General features: G+C 55.0%; 1 long non-coding RNA gene across 2 annotated transcripts; it reads right to left on the minus strand.

Moving 5' to 3' along the window:
- Positions 1 to 845: 845 nt before the first annotated feature.
- Positions 846 to 13,828, minus strand: LOC109249140 (uncharacterized). Of its 2 annotated transcripts, none has more exons than XR_002072461.2 (5): positions 13,471 to 13,828; positions 13,270 to 13,352; positions 2,557 to 2,618; positions 1,438 to 2,466; positions 846 to 1,197 (listed from the first exon to the last, which is right to left on the minus strand). It is a non-coding gene; the product is annotated as an uncharacterized LOC109249140 (long non-coding RNA). The 2 variants fall into 2 exon arrangements; XR_002072460.2 differs by having other exon boundaries at positions 1,438 to 2,470.
- Between the last annotated feature and the right edge of the window lie 233 nt (positions 13,829 to 14,061).

Genomic DNA, 14,061 nt, shown 5'->3' on the forward strand with positions numbered 1-14,061 from the left:
ATTGTTTAAAGAGTGTTCTCGGGAGGAAAACAGAACTTGTTGAAGCATGTAGCGGGAGTAATCTATGGTTGAGCAAGCACAAAGAATCTGATTAGACCCATAACAGGTGGTCATGGTCTCTGAGAAAGTGGAGAAGTACGAAGAAACAGGCGGTGTTCCACCCTGAGCGGGCCAGGCGTTCCCAGCTGCTTGGCTTCAGCAACGTAAATCAACTGCCTCCCTGGAGAGACATTTCAATAGATGTTCTTCTTAGAGCTATCTTGTGTATTGTATAGTTCTAGTTAATGTTTTCCTCCAGTATTATGTCTGAGGGGCCATTACAAGGAAGGAAGAGGAAGGAAAGGAAAGGAAAGGAAAGGAAAGGAAAGGAAAGGAAAGGAAAGGAAAGGAAAGGAAAGGAAGAAAGAAAGAAAAGAAAGAGGAAGAAAGAAAGAAAGAAAGAAAGAAAAGAAGAAAGAGAGGGAGGAAAGAAAGAAAGAAGGAAAGGAAGGAACAAAGAAAGAAAGAAAGGGAAGGAGGAAAGAAAAAAGAGAAAGGAAGGAAGGAAGAAAGGGGAGGAGGAAAGAAAGAAAGAGAAAGAAAGGAAGGAAGGAAGAAGAAAGAAAGAAAAGAAAAGAAAGAGAAAGGAAGAAAGAAAGAAAAGAAGAAAGAGAGGGAAGAAAGAAAGAAGGAAAGGAACAAAGAAAGAAAGGGAAGGAGGAAAGAAAAAAAGAGAAAGAAAGGAAGGAAGAAAGGGAAGGAGGAAAGAAAGAAAGAAAGAAAGAAAGAAAGAAAGAAAGAAAGAGCAAGCAAGCAGGAAAGAAAGAAAATTATTCTTATCTGCTGCACCTTTCTTACTCCCCCTCCCTGAGCAAGCTCCCTCCTTCCTCCTCCTTCCCACTCCCTCTAGAGGGATTCACTGAACACTTGGCCAAGGATGGACCCCTGCTCTGAGTAAAACAAAACCAAGCCCCTGCTTGGGTTGGGCTCTTTCTTCTCCTTGATCTCTGGTCCTCCTAACTACCTGTGAGACGGACAGGACAGGTATCGTTAGCTGAGGCCCAGAGAGGCCAATCACTATAACTTTGGTCGTCCAGCAAGTGAAAAAAAAGCATTATGGTTTCATGGAACCATTTTTTACCTGCAGACTGTGTGCCATAAGGGCATGAGAAATGACCAACCCCAGGAGTTGGTGAAATGGAGACTAAAGACCCCCACCTTCAGGGGCGCCTGGGTGGCTCAGTCGGTTGGGCGGCCGACTTCGGCTCAGGTCATGATCTCGCAGTCCATGAGTTCGAGCCCCGCGTCAGGCTCTGTGCTGAGCGCTCAGAGCCTGGAGCTTGTTTCGGATTCTGTGTCTCCCTCTCTGTCTGACCCTCCCCCGTTCATGCTCTGTCTCTCTCTGTCTCAAAAATAAATAAACGTTAAAAAAAAAATAAAAAAAAAAAAGACCCCCACCTTCAAACACAAAGGGTGGTGAGGTTGAGCAGTTACCCAACGGCTGGTGCCCAGCCTAAGCCCCTGGGGCTCAGCGTGGATGATCAGAGCTCAGAGGTCTTGGGCCAGGACTAGCAAATCAGCACCCTGGTGGCAACAGGGGGTCACCCTTCCTCCAAGGGAGTCCTGGGGGCAGAACCCAAGAGAGGCCCTGTGTGCTAGGGATTGACAGCATGACCTCCCCTCCTGCCCCTTCTGCTGGTCTATTTAGGCCTTAGAAAAAAACAGCCAGAAGGCAGGTGATCCCTATACTTGGAAAACTCCAGAGGCTGATGGGGGGTAGGGGGTACCCACAAAGAAACAGAGAACCAGAGATGCCTGGGCAGAGCTCAAGACCTCCACACTGGGGTCTGCAGAGCAGCTGGGGGATGTTAGTCAAAGAGGGCTTGGAGAAGGGGAAGGAAGCAGCTTGGAAGGAGGTAAGGAATAAGGAGCAGAAGTGGCCTGGAAGAGGGAAGTGGAACAGATTTGCTCAGCCTCCCGCCCGGGGAAAAGGGTAAAGTCACCAGACAGGAGCACAGGAAGCCCGCACTGAGAATGAGGAAAACCACAGAAGCCCCTGTCATGAGGTGGGGGAACCCCTGAAATCCCCACCAGAAGGTGAGCCAGCTGTGAACCGTGTCATTCAGCTGTGCATCGTGCTGTCTCGCAGGGCGCCAAGCATACAAGCGGTGCTTACTAAATGCTGGATAAATGAATGGAGGCATGAATGGCAGGTGACTGCAGCTTCTGCAGGACAGAAGATGTCCCCCCCCCCCCCACCGAGGACTTCTGGAGCCCCTACTGTGTGCGGCACCCAGTGCTAGCCCCCGCAGGGAGGGAGGAGGGCATAAAGGGTAAAATGGAGTCCTTGTCCTCAAGGGGCTTCTGGCGTCCGGCCGGGATCGGGCTCATGGTCTCCTGTTGTGCCGAAGGCCCCTCTGTCGTGATTGGCCGTGTGCTCTCCGCGGGACCTTGGGCAAGTCATGTCCCCTCTCTGGAGTTTTTTCTCTGTCTGCAAAATAAAGGAGTAAGCTAGGTGCTCCTTCAGGTCCCTTGGCTGTCAACACCTCAGCGCCCGCCCATCCCCTCCCTACCCACCTTGATTCCGTGAGCACCTCACCCTCCTACAGAGGCAGCAATCAGAGCGGCTGAGACGTAGCCTGTACAGAAAACTCGGGTTCTAGTTGTGTGGTCTTGGGCAACCTCCAGGAGATAAGAGCACCTGCCTCCTGGGTCTGTTGTGAAGCTTTAGAGAGATGACGGACGCACGATAAAAGACTTTTAGCCCAGTGCCTGGCACATGCTCGGTGCTTTAAAATAGCAGTAACACAGCAAGCGTGCGAATTCTGAAAATCTCCCCCCTTATCCCGTGGGGAGTTGGAACCGGTCCCCTACCCGGCCCAGGTCCCCACCATCTGCCCAGCCTCACCCGCCCCTTCCCCCCTCCAGGACAGACCAGGGCTCAGAGCTGTGTTTGGGAGCAGCTGAGGATTGGAGGGCAGGGAAGGGGCCCGTGCCTCCGTCCCTCCGATTGCCTGCCTGCGGGAGCGTCAGCCCACGTTGCGTTAGGGAAAGGTCCGCGCCGGCCGGCGAGCACCGCGATAACCACTGCCCCCTGCCGGCGGCGGCGAGACCAGCACTTCCCGGGAGCCGGGCCTCCTTGGGCTTCCCGACCAGACCGAGGGAGGAGGAGGCGGCGGGGCAGAAAGGAGGCGGGGCGGGGCACCTGGTGTCTCAGCGGGTTAAGCATCCGACTTGGGCTCAGGTCGCGATCTCAAGGTTTGTGGGTTTGAGCCCCGCCTCAGGTTCTGTGTGCTGACAGCTCGGAGCCTGGAGCCTACTTCGGATTCTGTGTACCCCTATCCCTGTGCCCCTCCCCTATTCACGCTGTCTCTCTCTAAAAAAAAAAAATTTTTTTTTAAAGAAGGGAGGCAGGGCTGCGCTTCCCAGCGTTCAACCTGGATCTCCAGTCCCCACACACTTAGCTCAAACCTCAGGCCTCAGTGGTCGGAGGCTCCCAGGGCTGAGCGAGCTCTCTGCCCACCTGGCAGGGGCAGGGGCAGCGCCCTGCCCTGGGAGGGCGGCCACGGCCCGCGGGCCCCAGTGAGCCTGTGCCCACCAGAGATGTGGCTCCCTTCCCCCAGCCTTGGCTCCTCTCACTTGTCGATCTCTTTTTGTCCGCTCAGGTGTGGCCTCCTCAGAGAGAGACCCGCCCACCCGAACTAGCCCCTACTACCTCCAAACCACTTTTTCTTTCTGGCTCGGTTAACGCCCCCCCCATCTGGTGTTCTCACAGCACTTAGCACAACCTGCTTTTATTGATTTTTCCTTCTCTGGTCTATCAGTTGGTACCTCATCATTTCACACAGAAGGGATTCCATGCAAGTAGCTGATAGTGTGGGTACTGAAAGCTGCAAGGACAAAGGGGAGGTGGGTGCTGAGGAATTCTAGGAGGGTAAGCACAGGAGGTAGTCCCATTTCTAGGGCGGAAAGAGGAGCCTTAACCAAACCCAGGGGCTCAGGTGAGGGCCCCAGGGAGCTCCTTCTTGGACACCGGGGCAGGGGCTTTGGACAGAGTAAAATGTTTTCCTTCTGAGGGAACAGCTGGGACTTAAAGCCTGGGCCACTGTTCTACCAAGACGGCTAAGGTTCCCTGGGCTTCCAGAAGGCAGCCTGCACGTGTGGCCCAGCTGGAGAGAGTGTAACACCTGCAAATCCCCTACTGCAACCCCTCTGTTCAGAAACGACCAACATCCCCCCAAAATCAACAAGTGGGACCACATCAAACTAAAAAGCTTCTGCATGACAGGATCAACAAAATGAAAAGGCAACCCACAAAACAGGAGAAGATGTTTGCAAATCACGTATCTGATAAGGGGCTAATCCAAAATATATAAAGAATTCATACAAGTCAGTAGCAAAACACACACACACACACACACACAGCCAATTTTTAAAATGGGCAGAGATGGTCAACAGGAACATGAAAAGGTGCCCAACATCACTGATCATCAGGGAAGTTTAAATCAAAACCACAGTGAGGTATCACCTCACACCTGTCAGAATGTCTAGTATGAAAAATACAAGAAATAACAAGTGTTGGGGAGGGTGTGAAGAAAGGGAACCCTCGTGAACTGTTGGTGGGAATATAAATTGGTGCAGCCACTATAGAAAGTATGGAGATTCCTCCAAAAATCAAGACTAGAACTTTCATATGACCTGGCAATTCCACTTCTGGGAATACATGCAAAGGAAATGAAATCACTACCTCAAAGAGATATCTGGACCCTCATTTTCACCACAGCATTATTCACAGTAGCCAAGATATGGGAATAACCTAAGTGTCCATCTATGGATGGATGGCTAAAGAAATTGTGCTATACTGTACATATACAATGGAATACTATTTGGCCATAAAAAGAAGGAAATCCTGACGTTGGTGAACATGGATGGACCTTGAGAGCATTGTGCTAAGTGAAATGTCAGACAGAAAGACAAATACTGTATGATCTCACTTATATGTGGAATCCAAACAAACAAAATCATAGAAGCAGAGAACAGAATGGTGGTTGTCAGAGATGGGGGGGGTGGGGAAGGAGGGAATGAGAAAGGAGAAAAAGGAAAGGAAGGAAGGAAGAAGAAAAGAAAAGAAACAAGGAAAGAAAAGGAGGGAGAGAGAAGGAAAGGAAAGGAAAGGAAAAGAAAGGAAACGAAACGAAACGAAACAAAACAAAACGAAAGGAAACTAAAGGAAAGGAAAAAAGGAAGGAAGGAAGGAAGAAAAGAAACAAGGAAAGAAAAGGAGGGAGAGAGAAGGAAAGGAAAGAAAGAAAGAAAAGAAACAAGGAAAGAAAAAGGAGGGAGAGAGAAGGAAAGGGAAGGAAAGAAAGAAAGAAAGAAAGAAAGAAAGAAAGAAAGAAAGAAAGAAAAGAAACAAGGAAAGAAAAGGAGGGAGAGGGAAGGAAAGGAAAGGAAAAAAGAAAGAGAAAGAAAGAAAGAAAGAAAGAAAGAAAGAAAGAAAGAAAGAGGGGAAGGAATAAAGAAGGAGGTTGGGGGAGGGAAGAAAAAGGGAGAGAGGGTGGAAGGATCACCTACCACCCTACTTTGATCGCTAGATTTTTTACATCTTTGATTTCTTTCAAAGGAAGAAACCCGCCTCTCAACTATGTCCCAACTAAGGCATGTGAGTTTGGGGGAGGTTACCATGGCCACTCAACTTCTGTCCCCAAAAGAGCAAGAAAGAACCAGAATGCTCCTGCCTTCTCCTCCCCATCCCCCAGTCCTCCAGCCCCTAACAGGTTTGTGCCAGTGGTGGCCCAGCTGCAGCTGCAAAGCCGGGCACATCCCTCCAAGGAACGGTGCTCCCAGCACTGAGGAACGCATGCCTCAGAACCAGCACTGAGCATTCCATTGACAAATATTTATTGATGCCTGCGACGCGCCAGGCACGTGTTAGGCTCTGATGATACAGCGAGAACAAATCTGCCCGAAGTCTGCTCTCATGCGGACTTTGCATTCTTGCGGGGGGAGGCAGATAAGAAAGAAATGTATTGTACAAGAGATCGTTGGCCAGATGGCAATAAGAACCGCTGCGGGGAAACATACAGGAGAAAGGAGCACGGGGAGTGTTGGAGGTAGGATCGCTTAATAGGGAGGGCAGAGAAAGCCTCGCTGAGAAGAGGACATTTCGTCAAAACCCAGGAGGAGAAGAAGCAAGCCACGTGGACGCCCTGGAAGAGCATTCCAGCAGAGGGGACTGGCCGAGGGCAACAGCCCTGGGGCAGGACCCCGCCTAGCACATTTGAGGACCTGCAAAGGAGGCCAGCGTGGCTGCAGCGGAGGGAGAGGGGAGCGTGGGAGGAGACTGGCCAGAAGCAGGACTCCAGCTTGGACTGAGTGACGTGAGGATCTCCAGTGGGGAGTGGCTGGATCTGTCTCTGTGCCAAGAGGTAGAGGGCCAGAGCAGAACAGTACGATCTGGAATTTTCCCAGCCCTGCACTTGACAAGAAATAAAAGGGCCCTCTCTGCCAGTCTTTCTTTTAATCCACAATTTCCGTTTTAAAGCATCAAAACGAGGGGGTTAGTTTTCAGTTCAACAAGCCCTAGGACACCCCTTCCCATCAGAATGTTAGCTCCCAGAGGCAGGTGCTATGTGATTTGCTTATCACTGGACCCTCAGTGTTTCACTAAAGGGCCTGGCACTTAGCAGGTGCTCATTAAATATTTGTTGAAGGAAAGTGAGGACATCCCCGGGACAGCGTGCTCAGGCAACTTGTCATGACCCCCATGGCCACATTGTGGGTCGAGGCCTGTGTGGGGCACTGAGCACACATCACCCCCATTTCAGGAGAGGTTGAGTGACCTGTGGTCACCCTGGGGCAGAGCTAGAATCTGACCTAAGCCTGCCTGACTCCAGGGCCGTTGCTGTCTCAAAGCTGTCACACTGTCACAAAGGCCCAGCACCCTTGCCAGGTCACTCCCAGCTCCACCCTGTTCACCCAGGGCCCTCTAACACCAGCCCAGAATGCTCCAGAGGGGGAGGGGGCTGTCCCTGTACCTGTCCCTCTGAAGGTCTGAGAATCTGTTGGTGGAGGAATTAAGTCTGTCCCCCCGGGGTAGGGGCGTATATCTGTTCCTCTGGGAGTCTGCCCCAAGTGGTGGGAAGTCTGTGCTTCCACTCCTACCCCCACCCCACCTGCAGGTGGGTCTCTACCGTGGTTCAGCCCTGCCCTGCCCTGCCCTGCCCATCCTGGTCCCGCTGCCTGCCTGCAACGCCTCTCCCCGCCATCCGCAGGTCCCGAGCGCCCCCTGCTGACCACGGCTCCGCCTGCATCTCCTTGCCCCACAGGAGTGGGAGAGCAACTGTGCCTACAATTTGGGCTACAATTTGGCTTCAGCCCTTCTCTCCCATACCCAAAGGATCCCTTCTTGGGTCCTCTCACCTCTCCATCCCCTCCGAGGCTGAGGGAGGATTACCTAGCACAAACATAAAGGGGGACAGGACACAGCCAAGTCCCCCAAGGCCCCAGGACTCTCCTGCAGTCTCCCTGGGGAGCCTTGAGAGAGGCGGGTAGAAGAAGGGAGGCAGGATGAGGGTTCCCTGGGCCAGTCCTCTGCTCAAGGGCTGAAGAAAACCGAGGTCAGCCCCAGCCCCAGCCTTAACCCCTCTCATTCTATGCACCCTCCTCTTATCCAACTCTGTGCCTGCCCATCCTATCTGTCCCCAAAATTACCTTCTTTCAAATCCTCCCAAGTCCCGGGGCTACCCACAAGGCCATCAGATGTCCTGCTGGGGCACTGACACCTGTGCCAAGGCAGGAGCCCAAGAAGGGGACGGAAGGTGGGTGAGCTGGAGAGGAGCACGTCTGCGCAGGCACGCACACACTCACCATGCACAAGTGTGCACACAGGGATGCAGGTGCACCCTGCACACACATGTGCTTGTGCACGCGAGCATGGAATATGTGTCACATGCTCATGCACGGGCATCGTGGGCACGCCTCCACGGATGGACACGGGCGTCTACACCTAAGCAAGCATCCTTAGACGCAGGCCAGTACGGGGCCGCCATCCAAGCGCACATCTCCACACACGCTGATGCTCCTGTGCACACGCATCCACACACATCTGGGGGGGAACTACACTCCGGAGTCAGAGAGACCGCAGTCTGAACCCTGGCTTTGCCTTTACCACTCAGTTGCTCTGTGGCCTTGCATGTGTGTTACCTTTCAGAGCCTCAGTTTCCCTGTCTTACAGACAGGTAAGAGGGGGTAACTGTGGGTTGTAAGGATCAAAGGAGCTAATGAATGGATGGGGCCAGTGCACGGTAAGCGCTCAGCGGGTGTCAGCAGGCAGAACCCCTGCCTCGGGCCTGTGTGTGACTGCAACTGTAAAGCGACAAGAAGGGCTCCCATCCGCAGTTTGAGGCCATGGGTCCCTGAGCCTGGAGGCCCCCGGCACAGGCACACACATGCGCATGCACACAGGGGCTGCTCTGTGTGCCTCCGCTGTTTGCACGGGCTGCTTAGCTACCAGCCGAGTTGAAGGGCACATGGGCCCACTCGGAGCCCGGCCCTCCCACCCCGGCCTGTTGGGACAGGGCCTGGCCAGGATTCCTGCATTCCTGCTGCCTTCCCTCCTCCTCCTGGCCACAGACTCGGGTACAAAATGGAAGACTCCGGGACCTACTCGTCCTCCAAGCCACCATAGGCTTTGCCCTGCCCACAGCAAGTTGGGGGTGCTTAGGGGGCCTTCCCCGAGACTGGAAAACTTGAGGGTCCTCCTGGGGACTCTGCAGCCTGCCTAACAGCCCCCTCCCCAACTCCGTCATTTCCACAAGCAGGAGGCTTCTGAGACCATGCCTCAGGCAGGTGGGAGGTGGGAGGCCCGCGGGCCCATAGTGCCCTGCCCCCCACACAAGCTGCCCCCACGGCCTCCTGAAAAAAGGAAGCCAGCCGATACCCCTGTGACCTCCTCTCCCTAGGACCCAAATCCCCTCACAAAACTGTGTCCCACCAGGCCACCCCTCCATGGCCACCCCAGTGCCTGGGCCCAGAGGAAGAGGAGCTCCTCATCCTGGGTCCCAAGCAGGGAACAACCTGGGCTGACAAGATAATTTGAAGAACTTTCCAAGGGATCAGGGACAGCCACATGGCAGGCTGCCCCTTAAGAGTGTCCCATTCAGTCCCCAAGCCCCCAGCCCATCAGGCCCCAAAAGAATGATCTAGGATCCTTCCCCTTGCCCATTCTCACCCCCAGGTGGTCAGGGAGCACCCAGCAGGAACTGCCGCCATATTTAGTGGACAGTGAGAGCCACATTCTTTTGTCCTCTGGAAACTAAACTGGCCCAAAGGTAAGCAGTGCAACGCACTTAGGCCCTTCCCCTGCCGGGTCCCTCCAAAACAGCTCAGGGCCACCTCAGATGTGGGGGCATAGAGAGTAGCACAGGCATCCCAGGAGTGATATCCCAGCACGTAAATACAGCCTACTGCCCCATTTTACATATAGATAAACGGAGGCCCAGAGAGAACAGGGGCCTTGCTAGAATCGCACAACGGAGGTGAACTTTAGGCAGGGAGCTGGGCCTCCTGATCCCTCCCCACACCCTCTGGAGACAGCCAGGGATCCAGCGGATCTCTCACTCTGAGCTTTGCTCTGTGTGCTGGACCAGTCCAGCTGGTGGGGTAGAAAGGTACATGGGGGACACACACACCAAAATCAGGGGGTATTGTGCTGGGAGAAGGAACAGGCTGCAGGAGGCTTCTTCCCAGGGCCCAGCCTTAGAGCTGACAGCATTAACATTGCCCGGACAGGGTCCCTTCTGGAACTTCTGTGGCCTGGACTATGGCCAGAATGAGCAGGTCACTGGTGTGACCACAGACAGACCTGAGTTTGGGAAAGGAGACCCTGAAGATACTCTTGAGATCCACACCCTCTCCACTACTATGGCTGTGCAATTTTAAACCAACCAAAAAAAAAAAAAAAAAAAAAAAAAAAGTGTGGCGATAAGGAAAGGGGAAAAGAGCCTCAGTATACCCATCTGTCAAATGGAAATGGGGTTTGTATTCTCCCTGACCCCTACCCCCACCCAACGCTGCCAGAGCCTGCCCTCCATGGTCTGAGCCTCTCCCTCTAAGCCAGGAATGTGCCTTCCCACTCCTCTGTTTCAGCCCTGCAGGCCAAGGGCAGAGTCAGCAGGACTTGAGGGACTGAGCCAATGTCCAGTCCCCTCCGGGCTCCATGTGTCTGGCTTCCACTCAGTGACACCAGACAGGAGAAGCCAGACCCAGGCTATAACCAAAACAGGCCAAAGCTGGCATTTCTCTTTTCAGCTACTTTGCGCCCCACCCCCAACCCCTACCATCCACACCCAATCTGAGGACCACAGTTATGGGACAGGGTGGGAGTACCGTGTCCCTATGGGGAGGACCATAGGGCTCTATTCTGGGGAGCCGCCTGGCCAAACTGCCAGTCTGCTGGGGGAGGTGAGGAGGGACCACCACCCTTTGGCACTGTCCTGGACCACCGTCCATGAACGTCTGGGATCATCGCCCACAACAGTCCTGCAAGATAGTGCCCTCGCTCTCTTTTAACAGATCAGGAAAACGAGGCCCAGGACTCTAGCGCAGCTCCCGCTGCCTCCAGCAGGACAGGTAGAAGGCCGCCGAAAGGGTACCGGGGACCTAGGTGGCCCGGAGCCACCCACCAACGGGGCAGGTGTGTGTGTCAGGCCGCTGTCCGACGAGGGTCCCCCGGACCCTGAAACTCAGTACCTCGGGGCCCGTGGCCCTGGCAGCCGCCCCAGCGCCAGTGCCCACCCCCTCGGCGCCCGGACGGGGGCTGGGCCGGGTGTGGCGCCAGGTCCCGGGGCGGGGCTCGGAAGCCTCTGTTCCCGCAGCGCCGACACCTGGTGTCCGCCCGCCCGCGGGCCGGCGTGCCCGGGCAGGGAGGCCGCTCCGGGCCGCCCGGACCGGACGGGACGGGACGCGGGCGGCGCCGCCACATCTGAGCCCCGCCGCATTCCGGGGCGCCCCGCCGGGGGCGGGGAAGGAGGAGCTTCCCAAAGCCTGTCGGGCACCGCCTCCTGCCGGCCGCCGCGGGCTACTGCAGGTCCCGGAGCCACGTGACAAGGGGGCCTCCACTGGGGGGGGGGGGGGGGGCGCGGGGCGGGCAGCTCAGGGGCGCCTCCCATGGTCCCGGTCCCACCACCCCCACCGATCACTCACCAAACACTTCAAAGTGACAAAGCCAGAGCCTTGTGGAGGTCTTGCCCTCTACCCTCTTTGACTCTGCCAGGCTGAGCCACCCCCACAACACCCAATAATACCCCTGAGATCACACTAGCCACACACTCTGCACACAGCCAGACTCCAGAAGTGACCTCCAATTTCCAGACTCCCCTTATCTAGGAAGAGGACAGAGCTGGAGACTCCTCTCCCTGACTCTGAGCGGCTCGGACATCTGCCAAAGCCCACCTGTCATGCTACCCTCGATGCCCACTCCAATGCCTGCCTAGCCTGCCCCCTGGGAGGCAGAAGAGACAGCCAGGGTTCTGACAGGCTGCTGTGTGACCTTGGCTAAGTAACGGCTCCTTTCTGAGCCTGTTTCCTCTTCCATGCTCTGAGGGGGTGGGCTTGGGGCTGTGAATTCACATAAGGATCTTAAGCCCTGTGGAGCATCCCTTCACTTATAGACAATAAGATGAGGCCACGCCAGCCACCTTCTCCACCTGGAATGTCTGCCCAGTCCTTACCTGGACACTCTAAGACCCCTCAATGTGTCAACAGCAAAATGCTTATACAGCAACCACTGTTCTTTCTGCTTTCTAAGTACTCACATTTAGCAAATCTGCTCGGAACAGTCTGCATGGCCCATACCTCTCAATCTCTCTCTCTCTCTTCTCTCTCTCTCTCTCTCCCTCTCCTTGGGTCTGTCAGTAAGCCTGAGCCTGGGCTTCCATGGATTTTGTGTCTGGGCCACCGCCAGGGGCCACAGTGTGTCAGAACACTGCACAGCCTATCTGTCCCTCAGCCGGAGCCCCCTTCCCTGCCATGGTGCCCACTACTCAGGCAGCACTGTGGGCAACAGGTGCTGGGGAAGGAACATGGACTCTAGTCCCAGCCACAGTGGATGCCATGTGGCCCAGGGCAATGCACGAGTCTCTCTAAGCCCTGGGTTTCTGAGCTGGTTGGAAGAGGCCATTTCGAAAACCATGTTAGTGATGCCCATCTGGGATTCAGGGTGGCCCTGGGGGTGTTTGCTTCACAATGTGCTTTCCTCTCCTGGGGTCACGGTGCTTTGTACACAGGAAGTGCTCACTAAATGCATGAACTAACAGCTGTTCACAGACTGCGACCCTGCTCTCAACCCCACTCCGAGCCAGGGGAACTAGGAGGGGCTATACCCTCTGCCTTCCATGCCCTGGCCCTCCTGGCTTCTAGAATCTCCTCATGGATCAAGGTCCAGGCCCAGAAAAGTCAGTGACGGGGAGGTGCTAGGGCCTAGCACCAGCCTACAGGCCAGGAGAGAAAGCTAGCCCAAGTTCACACATGTTCAGATGCCCCCATTAGAGCACTCTGAACCAAAGGTCCCTGTGGGCAGAACCTACAGGGCTTACCCCGGAGCTTCCCATTTGGAAAGTCTGGGAGAGTCCACTGACCACAGTTGCAGCTGCCCGTAATAAGCCCGTTACAAACATTTATTGAGCACCAACCAGCATCAGCAACTGCCCAAGACACTGGGAATACAGGCTAGTTCAGAACACAGAGAAGATGCTGGAAACCAGCTCAGGTGCAGAGTCAAAGAAAAATCTGGGGCAGGAGGCAGCACTTCCTGGAGAGGGGCGTGTGTGCAAGGTGTGGGAAGCCAGGACAGGGCCAGCAGGCTGGGGAAGGGGCGTGGCGAAAGGCATTCCCCGTGGGAATTCAGAATGGAGCCTCAGGCTTCCCCAGACCCTGCAAGTGGAAGCGGGAATGCGGGTACTTGCAATCCTGACCTCCAAATTAAGGTGGCCTGAGCACTGGGCAGTCTGCATCCTCCAGTGGACATGGCAAGAAGAGAGGGGGTTCAACACACAGCAGGAGAGACTCGAGTCAGACAACAGGCAGAACTTCCCGTGAGAACTTCCAAATTCCAAACTGACAAGACACTGTGGGGTTCCCTGTCCCCCAGGGCCTTCAGGAACAGGTACCACCCCGGGGGCTTCAGGAGGGGTCCTTTCTGCACCATGGCAGGGGGTTGGGGCAGGACTCTAAGGACTGCTCCACACAGGGGAGGCTGGGAATGGGAGAGGACAACTCAACCATTCTTACGTGTTTGGCCTGGTTTCCTTCACACAGAAGTTGCTTCGTCAGCTCCCTGAAAACCTCTGTGCAATCACTGTGCTGGGAAGCTCCTACACCAGAACGGAGGGAGGAAAGGAGGAGATGGGCGCAGGGCTCCTCCCTCAAGCCAGGCTTGGTACCTGGCCCCCACCCTGTCCTCTCCCAGCAGGGCCATCTCAGTATACTCACCAAGCAGAACCTAGCGCCCCGCAAGGCCCAGGGCTAGACGGACAAAGAGTCTCCCCCAGGAAACAGGCAGGACTGGGGGTCAGAAGCCCTGGGCTCTAGTCCCAGCTCTGGGGCTCAGTTGCCCAAGGTCCACGGTGAGGGGTTGGATTAGATAACATCCAAGAACACTCCCAGCTCTGAAATTTCTAGGACCAACAGGAAGACACGCTCCCTTCCTTCACTGTGCCCACAGGGGGTCCATGGCTAGAGCATGGACTGACTCCAGGCCCGGCCCTGTCCCTACCATTAGGTCAAACCTCTGTGATAAACTCACCACCACGTGTCCTGGCAGAGGGCTGTTACCAGGGTCAAATTCAACAATGCTTGTAAAATGTAGAAATTTTGAGTCAGTGCTTTTATCTCCAGGGCGAAATTCCAAGATGGGGCACACACAGGATGACCATCTCCATGGAAGGATACAAAACACATTGCACCCGAGGGCTGGGGCGGGGTGGGGGCTTCTGGGGAAGGTCAGCTTCTAAGACAAGTATTACAGGCAGGAAGGCAGGTCTATGGGGAGAGAGAGAGAGCGCCTGCTTCTTTGGGCTGTCT

The sequence above is a fragment of the Panthera pardus genome, unplaced genomic scaffold, assembly GCF_024362965.1.
Source record: "Panthera pardus isolate Hobbes unplaced genomic scaffold, ASM2436296v1 HiC_scaffold_6, whole genome shotgun sequence".
In the NCBI taxonomy this organism is placed as follows: Eukaryota; Metazoa; Chordata; class Mammalia; order Carnivora; family Felidae; genus Panthera; species Panthera pardus.